Source organism: Apus apus, chromosome 7 (genome assembly GCF_020740795.1).
Source record: "Apus apus isolate bApuApu2 chromosome 7, bApuApu2.pri.cur, whole genome shotgun sequence".
Taxonomy (NCBI): domain Eukaryota; kingdom Metazoa; phylum Chordata; class Aves; order Apodiformes; family Apodidae; genus Apus; species Apus apus.
The window spans coordinates 15,296,685-15,312,271 of record NC_067288.1 but is presented as its reverse complement, the minus strand read 5'-3'; positions in this window follow the sequence as shown (position 1 = coordinate 15,312,271).

The window sequence follows — 15,587 nt, the reverse complement described above, 5'->3', positions numbered from 1 at the left end:
GTTTTGTTGATGAAACATTTTTATGTTACACTAGAATAGGTATTTTAGAAAGCTAATTTATTTTGACTGTTATTATTCAGATAAGGGTGAAACTTAAAAAACCTCTACCACATTGTACTTTAAAAGCCTAAAACTATTTTCATCAGTATGGTGTGGGTTGCCATATGACATTGCCCTGTTTTTCAGCCTTTGTGTCAATCACTGTGGCGTTTTGTTTCTGCTAGAGATAAATAACACCTTTGTTAAAGGCCACAGTAAACAACATAAAAAAGCAGGGTTAGGGGGAGGAACAATCCTATTGAGCACTAAACAATCTGTGTTACTACATGGGCATATCCTCCCTCAAAAGATTGGCAAAAACTATAAAGTAATGAGAGCGGAGTTCTGTGCCAGATTCAACTGTAGGTTTCCTACCATATGTGCCTCTTACCCGTTTTCCTTTGGACAAGGGAATGGTCAGTTCAGGTTAAGTCAGTGTTCAAGAAGTGTAGTTGTCTTCGTGGAGGGAAAGAGCTTTCACATTTAAATATTGGTAGTATTGATTACAGTAGAGTTCAGCATTGGACAGGTGTAGTTGCCTTCAGTAGCTCGGAAGGTTTGTCTGGTAGCAAGTGTGGTGCCCTCACCAGAAGGAGGGGTACTTTTTATTTTGTTGTGCTAGTTCTCAATGTGGAAAAGCACAAAATGTGAGGGGGGAGGGTCAAGTAGGGCTGAGGTTCTTACTGCATTACTCCTTAGAGCTTCTTGTCCAGTCCTACTCTCCATAGGTGTCAGGAGGGTTACTAATGTCATTGGCTTGGAGTGATGTCTATGGCCCATCCCTCTTGTTGCCCTGCAGACATCTGCTGAGTGTCCAGAATATGTGGGCAGATTTTGTATTTCTCCCAGTTTCCTCTGCAGTATGTATAGGAGTTAGGGTCAGGTATAGGAGTTAGGGTCAGGTCACAGGCTGATGTAGCAGTTTGTAGTGAAAAAACTACACAGCATCTCTAGAGTGCCCTAGTTCTGAATCTGACTGAACACCATCTTGGTAACAGGTGATTGTTGTGTACAGTGGGTGTATATAAAGGATGTTAGCCTTCCTACTTGTGTGCTCAGTCCTGAAATACAAGGTTAGAAGAGTTTTTCAGTGAAGGATTTATTTCTGTCACTGAAATTCCTCTGCACCTTTTCAGTATTGTCAATAGCATGAAGTTAAATAATGTCATAAGTGTTTTTTATGTACACCAATTATAATTTAAAAAAATATGCCTCGTTCCATCTACTGCTTGTCTGGAAGTAAAACCTTCGGTGGGCTGTACTGTTACAGTGTGCAGCAGTCCTAATGCTGGTGTTTGCAGCCCACCATGTACCAAGGGGTTAATCTGTTTCCATCACTGGGGATTCGAATTGCTCGTCAGTGCTGAGGTCACTGTCACTGTTAAATGACAGATGTCTTTCTGAAAATCCCTTGCATCTTTCCTTGTGATGTAAAGTTCAGTGACTGCAATAACAGGGTGTTGTTCTTTAATAACTGTTAAATTTATTCTTTAGAGAATTTACAAAGATGTCCTATTGCTCTGGGAGAGCTCCCTTGGTGCCAAACTCTGCATTTTCTTTTTGCATAATGCCTGCAGATTTAGAGCCACTGTACTCCCAGTTGTATAGCTTCTGTATCCCTTGTTCAGTGCTCCTGAAATACTCGTAAATCTCCTTTCTTCTAGTGGCTTTGTGCAGCAGCTGGGGTATGACAATAAGGTCCCTGATCTATAATTCCAGACAGCCCCTGAGGGTGAACAGATCGACCAATCCTCATCCCCAACGTAAGCCCAGGGAACTCATGGTCCCTGGGAGGTAGTCGTCTAATGCTTTCTATTTGTATTCTGCATGAAACTCTTCTTGATGCTGGACTGTTGTTCACTTAGAGAATTATCCAGTGCATAGTGTATAAACTCCCACTAGAGATTGAATGCATGTAAATAAAGCATGCCTTAAGTCTAGCATAATGTAACTTTAAGTGAGAAGAAATAGACTCAATCTAAGCACCTTGTAACGCTGCATTTGTTGCTCAGATCTGCACAATGCAGTCACAATCTGCATTTCTATGTCACATGGATAAGAAGTAAGGAGGACAGCTGTATAGGTTTTCTAATTCCAGGGATTTCCTGGCTTTTTACTGAATTTGATGAGAGTACAACACTGACTTCTTAAAATAGCAGCTGTTTTTTAAATACTCTCGTGAAATAGCAACATTTACATTGTAAAAGAGAGAGACATAGTTTGAAAATGTGCTTGATTGATTCACCTTTATGCTACACATGCCTCATGAAAATGTTACTTTATACTGTACACAGTGTTTTCACACCACCCAAAAGCCTAGCAGGCATTTCAGAATACAGGCAAAAGATGATCCCTGCCCTACAGACTTTGCAAACTCCTTGTAATCTCTAGCTATAATGATTTCAGCTATACCGTTAATTACAACTTTAATGTCTGTATAGCAGCATTGACATGTATTCTAACTATAAAGTATCTGTTTGAAAGCTAGTAGTTGTAAACCTCTATCTGTTTTAAGCTGTAAGATTAATGAAATTTAAAGGACTGTTTTAAAATATAAGGTGTTCAACATGCTATCAGCCTTTGATTATACTTGGTTTATCCAAGCAGTTTTAATGCTGACACATTTATCAGGATAATTTTATTTTCTGCAGCAGCTTTAAAGGAAATTAAAATGCTTCAGTTCAGTGATTTGCTATTTTTCCAGTGCATCAAGGCCAAGGACAAAGTTTCCATTGACATCCAGAGCAGCACCCAGCCTGTTTTAGAAGATCAGAGTGTTGGACACTCAATCAACACTACTCTTACAAAACAGGTCTTCTGATATTATAGAAATACGATTTCATGCATCTTCTGTGAAAGCTAATCCATAAAGAAAAGATGGAACCTTAATGGAACAAAACTTTTTTACTTTTCATCTCTAATTCATGTTCTTTTCTTGGGCATATTTTTAAGAACTGCTAGTCTTCTGTCCAAGTCCTCCATAAAGGTAATAAGACACTGGTCTGTCACAAGCAATAAGAATCACTTGTAGAGGACAAACTGATGAAAATTTGAAGTCATGTTTGACTTGTCTTTCATTCTCCTTTGGAAAGATAGGGCTGCATTTAGGGCCTTTAGCCTGTCCTTGCTCAGATGGGAATTCAGGAAGGCAGAGAGACTGAAGTTTGTTAAGAGGAAATCCTGTTTGAAGCTTAAGTGTCTCTCCCCATAGAAATTTTATTTATTATTTTAAACAAAGTATTCAGTTGCCCAATTTGAATATGGAAGCATATAAATTAATCCCCAATAAACTTGGATTTGTACTGAGTTTAATATTATTAAACTGCAATAGGCTGTTTGAATTAAGGTGTGTTTTTTTCTTCAAATTATCTAAGTAAGGGATATTTCAAGCTCTGAAAATAAATGTAAAGTAATCATTGTCTCTTTAGTCCTAATTGCAGAAAAACTCAGTAAACACAATGTTCAGAGCACACTAAGTTCTGTACCCGAGTGCTGCTGGTAACTGTTGCATGAGAGCCAAGCACTGTGCTTGTTGAGAAGAGGGACATTAGTAGGTCACAGTATTTACGTGTGTGTTATAATTAATGCAGTCTTGGTTAGCTAAAATGAATTTTGTGTCAACATTCACCTATATTTGTTTTATCTTTGCTGGTCTCAAGAGCTTCCTTTTAGCTGGACGTTCATGATAATATGATTTCTGGGACATTAAATATGGCCAAAATAAAGACCTTCAGCAAACAGAACTAGGTTACTTACATTTCACAGATTTGTTTTTTTTTAAGAATCAGATTTTAATTTTGTGTTTCTTACAAAAAAATGCTCACAAAAACTTTTTCAAGCTAATTTAATAATGTTCTAAACATTTTTCTTCAGAACAGTTTTCAAAAAAGTCAACAAGCATTTCAAAATAAGATTTTTAAAATGTGAAATATATCAGGTAATGCAGGAAGTTTTAAATGCAGCAGGATTTTTTGTGAAAGCTTTACTCCTGCAAAGAGATGCAACTTCAAGCAGAAACCAAGAATCTTCTGCTTTACATTTTTCAGAATGTGAGTTTTGTCATATATTTTTCTGGATGCTGGAGCCTTTACTACTACTTCTTATCTATAGAGTAAATATTAATATCCCTGGAAATATGCTGAGGGGACATGGCAAAATCAGAGGCATCTAAATTCTACTGTCTTTTCACTTCATCTTTTGCTATATTCTTAGTGTCTTTTGCTCTTTTTGAAAGCTTTTGTGTCTCTCTAGCCTGTGAAGGGTGCTACAGTGATACCCCTATTGTGGTGATCTTTCTAAGTATTAGCTGTGTCAACCAAATGTTAGTTCTTATCTAAATGTCAGTATTGTACATCTAGATCAACTTGTTTTCCCTCCTGCATCCGATTCCTTCTTCCCCTATCACATTTGTTTTACCACTCATGGTCTCCGATATCTCATAAAAATGGTAGGGGTATTTTATACAGGATTGATTTTGTCTTTTCTTCCTCCCTCCCCAGCTGTTAATTCATTATTTTTTCCGACCTTTTAATCAGTGATAATTGTTGTTAGAATCATAAGTGTGCACAGAGGGGCAGGTATTAATCTTTGAAAGAAAATACAAAAGGGGTTATGCATTCTTCAGCTCCTCAAATTTTTTGAAGTTTTTTTCCTAGTGTTTTTAATGTAGAAACTATATGTAAATCCAGATGAAATTACAGTACTGAACAGTTAAGTCCAGACAGATCCAAATTCAGTGTATCATTCATATTACAGAAACTAACATGCCTGATATGTTAAGTGACTAAACTTGGACACTCAAAATGCAAAACAAGAATGCAAGGTTACATGAGCACTTTAATTTTATTTCAGACCTCTACTCACTTCCTGTAAGAGATTTTTTTAACTGTTTAGCTCCTGGGACCCACAGTGTCTTTCCAAGTGGAGCTTGGCCATAATTACTTCCTCCCCCTGCCCCCCCCGGATTATTGTGGAGTTCTCTTTCCTAGCTTTGGAAAAAAAAATATGTATTGCATTTCTAGTTTGAGTTTTGTTGAACTTGCATGATGGAATATGATTGTGATGTTACTACTATAAAATCCTTAACTCACAAAACTTGTATTTGTTCCTTTCCTCTGAGTGGATCACAAAGCATCATAAGCCATTCACATGAGAGCAGACTTCAGGTTGCTCTAGCAGTGGAGATAAAATACTTTCTTAAAACATAGGGGCTAGGTCCTTTACATGGATGTCTCAATTTGGAGAATTTTTGTGGGTTGGGAAAAGACTGCTTCCAAGAGTTACTGTGGTTTCTTATTTGTTTGACCTCTATTTGGGAGCACTGGTGGTTAACAAAACCAAATCAAACAGGAAAACCCAAACCAAATTCCAGAAACTTGAACATGTTGTCATATGAGAGGGAAGTATTAGTTTAGAAACAACTGAATAGAGGTTGAGGTTCCTCTGCTTATGTTTAGCTCTTCAAAATACATCTGATGTCTTGTAGAAATTCATTTAGTGATGGTTAAACTTCTCACTTGGGTAAGGAAATTATGAAAGTTCATGAAGCAGCTAAAAGTATTTTGAGATTCCAAGAGAGAGCCTGCCACAGAACCACATATTTTGTTGCTACTGTGACTTAATAACCACAGGATTTCTGTTTAAATAAAATGTCTTCTCTGTACCTTTGTTCTGTTGTTGTAGTAGATGCTTTCATCTAAGTCCTTTTCCATGAGCAGAAGAGGTGCTTGTTGAGTGTTTCAGTCCAGATGTAGTTTCAAAGAGAGTTTTCAGTTCCTAATGAAAGACTTGAGGTTTTAATATTTTCCTTTTTTTTTTTTTTCCTGGGAAATTAATAAAAAAGAGCTGTTTTGTTGTTCTTTAAAACAAACCCAAGATTAAAAAAGAAACATCAACAAAGTCTGAATTGCTGAGTTGTCTGTCTGTCTGTCTTAGGGCTTTATAATACGCTACTTAGTGTAGTTTTTGTGCAGCAGTGTGGTTAATAAAGTGAGACCCCAAGTGAACTTCTTGGAGGCTTTTTATCTTCTGTGGTGGTAGTCAACAGTCTCCTGTAATTCTGAGAGGATCAATGTTGATTTGTTGGCTTTTCCAGGGAGCAGAACCTAGACCATGATTGAGAAAAGGCCTTTTTATTCCCTCTTGCTCTCCTGATAGCTTGTGCTCTTCTAACATCTTCATAAGCAGTCCAGAGCAGGAGCTGTCTCTCTCCCTGCCAAGCTTTTTACAAGTTTTGCTATTAACCCTAATGAAAGATAACTTTTTATCTCCATGCTGATTCCTTGATTTTAGTAACAGTCAGATCTGAAGTGTTGTTAATGTTACTGGAATAAAATGTGTTGGAACAGCCATCAATGGGGTCCCCTCTTTTGTGAAAGAGAGCTTTACTCAAAGAGAGTAAATCAAGGGTATATCTAAAAAGGTGTACTCTCTTTGTTTTACTTCATACTGGCTTTCAAAGTTTAAAATTAATAAGGTGGATCTTGCTTGTGTGTTTATATTTCCTAGATGCAAACAATTAATTGTGGTTTAAAGTTAATGACATACTCTAGATATTTGGCTTGTTGTGCTGTAGTGTTTGGTACAAGTGGCCAGAGTAATCTGTTTTTTTAGGACTTCATTAAGATGCAGTGGACCTTCGTTGTATTCCATGTATGCCTACTTTTGGCTGATGACTTCAGTTACCAAAAGGTGAGGTGGCAGGGGGTGAAAAGTGTCTCCCTAGCTTTACATTTCATAGAAAGGGAAGTTGGTTTATCATACTTATTTTTAACCAACATGATATTAAGGACTTTTTCATGGTTTCCCTGTTTTGTAGAGGTAACTGGAGATGTGAGAATAATTGGAAGCTCTTACAATCCTTCAGCAAGAGGGGAAGATGGATAGGCTACTGGGGATTCAGAGGGGTTTTGTTTTTTCTTCTTTTGTTTTTTTAATTAAGTGGGCATGAAGAGAAACCAATGGATAAACCACAGGTTTAAAAAGGAGGGGTAGAACTCTGTTGCCATCTAAATTAAGCGTTTGACTTCAGTGGTGTAACGATTATGCTGATTCTCTGGTCACTAGCGTTTAGCACAAATGCAGCTTGAATTTCTGAGGGAAGAAGGCAAGTAAGGAGGTTTTCTTTAGTTTCAGGGATTTCAGTTGTAGATCTTCAGCACTTTTTAGTGCAACAGAAAGAAAATCCACTGAAGCAGGGGCTCACACTGATTCCTTCTGCTTTCTTTTGCAGGTCTTGCCTTTCATAACAATGGAAAACGAACCCAGAATGTTTCTTGAATACAGCTTGTAAAAGGAGAGGAGTGTGTACCCCCTGAGAGAAAGCAGAGGTAGAAACGAGGCTCTTGTCCAGCACTAAATACAATAGTAAACTGGAGTGGCTTTGCCTGAGGGGAGCCATGCTGGTAGCCCCAGTAATGGATAATTACATGAGTGAGTGATTTTGGGGCAGTGACTTCCAGGTGAATGTAATTAAAAGCCTTCAGGAGTCATTCTTAGTATGGTGGTTGTGCACTCTGTATTTAATCATAAGGTAAAGAGCTGGTTGGCTATTTTTGTGGGGGTTTGTTGGGTTTTTTGGGGTTTTTTGTGTATTTTGGTTTTGGGGTTTTTTGCTTGGTTTGTGGGTTTTTTAAAATTTATTTTCCAAATAGTTTATTAGCATTCTTGTATTTAAACTCAATAAATGGGGACAATAATTGTGACTTTGATTTTCTGCTTGATCAAGACAGATCATGCAATTGTAGCTGAATTCTGAGCTGTTTTTAGTGTTCTGTGAAAAGTTGGAGACTTAGGACATAGTTCTGATATTTTTTTTTTAGCTTCTCCCACAGTCTGGAGATTGACAGGTAGAGGGCAGCAAAGTTCTATTAATATTTTTAATTGTTCAAACAATTTTTTATTGAAGTGCTTTTTACTAGGCTAAATACTGATTATGTCAGTTTGATGCGTTGTTTGATGCTCTTTGTGAATGATCCAAAAGTAATATAAAATTTTCAATTAAGAAAAAAATATTTACTAAAATACAAATATGTTTAAAAGAACCTTGCCTGCAGTATGATTTAATTGGTTGTGAATAGCTGCAATATGGAGGAAAAAAAAGTCATTTGCAAACCCAATTGAAGGACAGCTTTCCAACATCAACAGTGAGAGACTTGGGCTGATTTGTGCCAGAATTTGCAATGACAGACTGCATGATGAATCGTATAAATGGCAACAAAATGAAACCCCACATATATCTTCCATTTCACTTAAGAAAGGAAAAATGAGAGTCTTGCAGGCAGCTCTGTGTTGATTTTTGGATAAACGCCCCATCTTTGCCTCGTTTATCTTGCAATGTGAAATTATTCATGTTATTCAGTGGTGACACTATTACCCTGTGATTCCTTAAGAGTAGGTATGAAATTATAGTTTTGAGTTTTAAATCAGTTAGTGCTCCAGCATCAGTGCATGAGCTGTAAACATTGCACAAAAGGAGCAAGGAAAGTATGGAAGCAAAAATGCAAGTGTAAGTTTATTCTTATGAATTAATCCAAAAGGGGCTACCCCATGCAGTAGTTTAGCTGTTATTAATGAATGTTGATAATTAATGCAGAAAGTGGAAGTTACTTCATTAAATACATTGTAACTTGTATTTTATCTTTTAGAGTGATTATAATGTGCTGTTCAGCTAGTACTATTACCTGGTATTAGTATTGCCTGTTGCTGTACATTGCGTATGCAGTGGGGTTAGGGAACAGTTTGAGCTCAAACCCCTGAACTGATAAGGAAGATCAGGCTCTCAAGCTGACAGCAGTCATGCTTTACAGTGGACTTTCTGTTCTGAAACATCTGACAAAAAATCCCCCAAACCAGAAACCTCAAGTCAACTGTTCTGGCCTGTTTTCAGAGTTAACTTTCATATCACGTAGATTTACTGAAGACAGAGAATTGCATGGGTATGTAAGGACTTGTAATGATTCACCAGCTCTGAAATGTTTGGATTTTGTACAATCCGATCAAAGCTGTCAGATTAGGGGTAGTTCTTCAGTCTTGTTCTCTTTGCCCTCTGTACACAATCTTGAATCCCACACTTGCAGCTGTATGCAAGTTTATTTCAGTTACAGCTCAGGTAACTATTAATTTAGTTTCTTTGTTCATAATAAAATGCAGGGGAAAAGCTTACAAAATGGAAAAATTAGGTGTAAGTTTGAAGTTAGTGAACGTAAGGATGCTGTCTGTCCTTTGACCTCTTGTTTCAGAGATGGAAAATGTTTTACAGGTTTAAATTGGGTGACAGTGTTAGGGTTCCTCTTAATGTTAATTTTAATTTTTTTTTGGTCACTTTCTGTCAAAGTACAAATGTTTTAAACACATTACATTAATTTTATCTCGTGCTGGAACTTTCACTGCTGTCAACAAGTGCCCTCTTTGAATGCCATGGAAAGCACAGTTTGACTCTACATTCTTAGTCTTACTGTGCTTTAGAGTTTGGAATATATTGTGTTTACTTGCATTATTTGTTCATTCATCAGTGGTTCCTGGGGAACTGTACACTGGGCTTAGTTTTAAAATGCCTTTTTGAATGACATTAGATTTTCATTATCCTTTCTTTGTGTATCATTCCTCTTGCATCTCTCTCAAATAAAATGTTGAAATGCTTATTCTGCCTGACACTGTGACGCCAAATTATTGCAGACATTTTGAAATATCCCCTGCTTTATCTAAGCCAAGTTTTCAAGCATGTTGCTTTAAACCTATCACATGCTGTGTAAGTGAGTCTTAAGTTGTGTCTAGGTAACATTTTTATTTTAGGTGTTAAAGTCTCATTGTTTATGTATGGGAACAATGTAATTTAAGTTTTTTTGCAATATCATAAATGAATACACATTTGTAAATGTATTGACAGCTGATTATTTAAGTGTTAGAGCAGTAAGTATTTAAGTATTGGAACAGGAATAGTGAGATTTTAAGTATTAAAATATTTATTGCATGTTAATTCTTCATGTAAGTGACAACTATTTCGATCTGTAAAAGAAATAATCAGAAATGTGGACATTTTGTATATAATGCAGGAATTAAAACCCAACAATCCATAAATCAGAAAAATAACAATATCTAATCATTTGCATTGTAGCGTGAAGTTATGGATATCCAAAACTTGACCCTTCATGCTGCAACAGCATAAAGCAGCTCATAGCCAAATTGGCTGTTGTAATTTCTGCATGGCTAATATTTAGGAAATATGGTTAATGAATTTTTAATGCATGTATTGTGCGTTGTTTTTTTTAACAGAAGAAAGTGAGGGGGTTAAAGCAAGACTTCAAGCATGGCTGCTTTGAATCCAAGGTAGGTCGGAGACACACATTTTTGTGATCAAATTGTGTCATCTAAAAATAAGCTAAACTGGAAGACTGAAAAACCCTTTACTATATAACATCACAAAGGCATAGCCACTATAATGTGCAAAATATTGCATTTTTCATTGGCAAGCTAAGTCTGTAGTGCTGCTGGTAAAAAACAGATTGACATTTGGTCATTATTTCTTATCAAGGGTGTTTTACTTGTAATGCTATTTGACAGCTATATTCTAGGTCTGACAGCATTGAACCAGCTTAATTCCCACTGAACTGCTCTAAATACGTGGTATCGCAATCAGTTTAACAACCCCTGGAGGCAATAAAATCTCTGCTTTGAACACACACAAGGGGAAGAAATCTAAGATTTATAAAGGGCAGCAAGTATTCAAGATAGGGGCAAAGTTTATGTGTGAGCCTATAACTGATGTTTCCTTTGTTGGAAAAGAAAGCTTGAGGATGCTTTAAGAATTAATCTTTAACAAGTTCTAATCTGCGCTAACAAGACCAGCTCAAGATGAGTGAGAGAGGGATACGATACCAAGAGTTTTGTCAGATTCAGCCAATGATTAAAATTCAAAGGTACTGTGTAGTTCAGGAACATTTTTGAGCAGATAAGCAAACTTCACAATGAGATGTGAAATCCACTAGAGCTCTCTGCTGCAGGTGGATGAATGCACAACTTGTAACCCAGGCTGCTTGTTCTCTATCATATAAACAGGTGAGTGTTCCTATGGCTGCAAGCACTTCCTATAATCTACTGAACATACAGGATAGGTGGGAAGGTACTTTATTTGCTCTTTTTGTTCTTGCAGCGTGTAATTTGGCAGATCAGACAGTGACAAAAAAAGGGTAGGTGCTGATGAGGTTATTAAATAGTATCTTGCAAGGGATACCCGGTGCTTTAAGAAGTACTGTAATTGGGTATCACCCACCAATAAAATGTCACTGCCTCGAGGATGAAGGATGATATCTCTGAGAGTCAGGGTTTAGGAACAGGAATATAAAACCATTTTATTTAATTGTAATTGGGAAATATCCTTTATCTCTTTATGTTCTGCTGTATGTCCAAAATACATCATGAGACACTTCTTAGAAGGCAAATTGCAGCATTGTTGCAGAAAGATGATGGCCTTCTCTGGATTAACCAATACTTCTTTCACTATCCCCTGGGGATAGTGAAATGTTCTCATGTGAACATTTCTCTCCTAGGTCTCCTTAATTTATAAGATCTGAAGCAAGGTGTCATGGTGAAGGCCTTATGATGGTCTTTAAAGGGAAGGAGAGTTTGGGCCAGCGGAGGGTGCTGACAGGGCAACAATGTGGATTACTGTACTTTAACAACTGTTGTGATCCATGCAAAGAAATAAGAGTACTATGCAAAAATATAAGCCTTACCATCATATTGTAATTAAATAAGATACTATTAATGCCATAGGGGTGGGTCATTAAAACGTATACCAGAAACTTTGCATATATAGAAGCAGCATTATGTGAAAAGGTTTTCAGAGCCTTCCTGGCTTCCATTTGCAGAACTACACAGTGCAGTGTTAAAGCATAACTGTTTAAGAGAAGTCTTTGTGTTCCACATTACTACATGACCACTACTTTTATATCTGTAAAGCATCAGTGTGGGGAGCTTGGGGGATAGTCTCCCTAGTGAGGGGGGGAAATAGTAGTGTTATTTAAGAGGGCAGGAGATCTAGGGTTATCCTAACTTGTGAGAAGAGCTCTAAATATGGAGAAAATTAGCATGTCTTTTCTGGTACCAGAAAAGGTGGATGTTATCATAACACTGGACTGTAGAATGTACCCACTATTGCTGTGACAGGCAGTGGAAACTGGAATGTGTAGCTGTCAAGACTTTCCAGGCAAAAATTCAAGCAGTGTGCAGTGCTATGATGGGCAGTGTTCCAGCAAGAACAGCTAGTTCCTGAACATGCTGTTTTCCTTATTCAGTGCTGCCACAGATTGATGTAGACAACACAAGGTTCTAGTAATTTTCCATCTGACTTTTTTCCAGAGGTTAGAGAAAACTTATCTGAAGTAATTTGTATGTCAAAAATATTTCCTTCTAGCTCTGGTGTTGAGATCATCTTGTTTAAGTAATCATGTCCTGCAACTTTTTTTTTTTTTTTTTTTTTTTTTTGCAATACCTCAGATTTGGGGCTGTCAGTCTGCCTCAGTGCTGATTCATTTTCCTGCAGAAATAAAGGTAGCCTTCTTATTAAGGGTTATAGTAGCTGACACTTTTCCTGTACAAATTTAATTAAGTATTTATAATGGCAGGATAGATGGTTGCAGGTTTGACACTGTAATTTTTTGCATTTAATTGTTCTTAATTCTAAATCTGATAGTCCAGAGAAAGGGGCCTTTCAGTATTACAGAAAGAGACCACTTTAGTATCTGAGCAATAGGTTCTGTTTTAATATAGAAAAAGAGAAGCAGCAGAATTCCTGTTGCCTATAGTGAGTAGGTAATTAAAAGGCAGCATTTCTCTACAATTAAACCTCTAATATAACAAAGCAGTAATAGGATGCTACAAACAGCTGGGTGTATCTTATGGGAATATAAAAATCTTTACTCCAATTAATGTCAATAGAACTCTGAGAGTTTTTCATCAGGTATGAAACTATCAGGCATTGATGTTTTTTCATGACCAGTTACATTTAATAGGTACTGTAAAAAAAATAATTGTGTTCAAAGGTTTGACTGCATTCCAGTGTGCCCTTAGCCATGGTGCTGCATCCATTGGAAAAGCTTTGTTTCCTCTACTATCATTTTTGGGTTTGCAGACTTTTAAGTCAGTTTGGGGAACATTTTCACTTTGTTCATATGCCTGTTGCTGGGTGTAGGACTCCCATAGAAGCCCAAGTGTAGAACAGTCTTGGTCAAATCATTGCCATGGTTATCAAATACATTCTGTAGCACAGTTGATTGTATTTGGGAAAACAGCCTACCTGTTTGTTTTTCTGACTCCTTTTTTTAGTGCTAGTATTCTACTTTCTGTGAATAATTTAAAAGTGTAGTTCTATTCATAAGCCTGTTTGTTAGTTTTTCTTCTCTTTCTCTTTGTGAAGCATTGCAGGTAGTAAATACTGAAGCCTTAAGTGAATCTGTCTTCAGTTAACTGCAGTGCCTTTGCTTTTCAGGTTGTTACTCTGGTCAAAAGACAAAGATTTTTTTAAAGCATATTGAATCAGTATTTATTGCCAACAGAGACAAACTTTAAAACTCCTGTCAATACAGGCTAGTTTTAAAGAAAAAAACTTCACTGTCCCCTTCTCTAATATTACAGTCCTCATGCCCAGCAGTTTTGTTTTATCCACACACATCCTACAGGAACAGACTATCCCTTTCTGCCTGACAGTAAGATATACTAGCTAAGAGCAACTGTGGCACTGATACAAAATTTACTGTAAGGTACCTATTTTTATAATGCAACGCTTGTCATATTCCAATAGATTTGTAATCTTTTACTTCCTACTACTTAGTCAAATAATGAAAAAAAAAAAATATAGCAGATTTTGAACAGGCCTCTAGTCATTCGTATGAATGAGGAAGGCTCTGTCCTAAGTAATTAAAAACAAATTAAGAAGAGGAACTAAATCTTTGTCTCATAAATGAAGGTTTCAGTAAGGTGAAATTGCATCTCATTGGTCATGGAGTGAATTATAAATGAACCAGCAAATCTAGTGGATCATTTCAAATGACTAATCTTAGTCAGCCAGGTAACTGAAGAAGCTATAAATTGGGTTAATGACTGTAGCTTGAGTTTTAGCTCAACAGCTCTTAATTTCAACTTTCAAAGGCTACACAAACCAATTTTGTACTCTTAGATTATAATGAGCAGTCTTTATTCTTTAATCAGTTCATCCAGTATCTGGCTGTCTACTGTAACATTCCTTTGAAGTCTAGAAAGATCTAACATAATTGAAGAAATGTCGAACTACTTGACTCTCTCTTTTTTAATATAAAGGAATTAAACATTAATCAGACTTGTGCATCTCAATTAAGCCAATTAAAATTATCACAGAAGGTAGTGCACAGAGCAATAGGTAGCTTTAATGTTTGAATACATTATCAACTTTTACCTAATGTTCCTTATTTAAGATGTTTGTTACTCAAAAAGGCAACGTATGCAACCCATTAAAGAATGCTACCGTTGTTTTTTTTACTAACTTGATTCACTTAGTGTAAGTGCCTGCATTTATACACAAGATATGTTAAAATTTGTTGCATTTAATTAAGAGTAATACCATGGATTACTTTAGGTCTTCCTATGCCAATCTAATTTCCTTTTTTTTGGGCTGATTGAGTTTTTTTGGAAGAAAAATACTATACACTATATTTGATTTAGTTTCTGTCACAGGGAAGTGTGGCTTAGTCTGTACTGGCTGAAGTATATACACAAAGTCCATATAATTACTAATAATTTGTAACAAGTGTTAATTGATAAACAACTCCCTCTGGTAGCTTAATTAAAGCTGTAGGATAGCAAGGCGATTTACAACTGGGATTGATCTCAATTAGTCAACAAAATCTGTGTAGTCTGTTCAAAGAAAAAGGAGGAAATTTAGCCTAGCAAGGCTTTGGGGATTTTGTCTTGTAGACTTTTTCTTTATGTGGTTTTTGGTTTTTATGTTGTTGTGGGTTTTTTGTTTTGTTTTTAAAGAAGAGAAATAAGATCACAAAGTATAGTAATGCTTTCTGCAGTGATCTACCTACTGTATGCTATGCTTAGCTTTTATGCTCCCCAGCATTTGTTCTTTCATTTGTTTGTTTATTGTCAGGTTACAGAACAATATTCAAACATTTCTTTTCATTATACACAATGTGATAAAAAAGTAATTTCATACAGAGATGTACATTTTAGAATAACACCCCCAGGAGACCACAAACTAGAGAATGAAAAAACATTTAAAATATGTCAGTTTTTGATCTTACTTAGAGATTTGTTTATAAACTGGCATTATGCAGCCTTAATTAAAAGATAACACAGGAAAGATGGCATTAGGGAATAACTGGGTATGTGGAAGCACACTGATCTTATAAAGTCAGCTATGCTGTTTCAGGATTCACTACTCTTTTATCATTTGGACTGATAGTAAGAATATAATCTATGAGTACTTGAAATTGCCCCTGTGGAATAAAAAAAAGTGTCATCTCTGTTTAAACTAGATCACAGACTGGCTGCAAACAGCTGCTGAAACA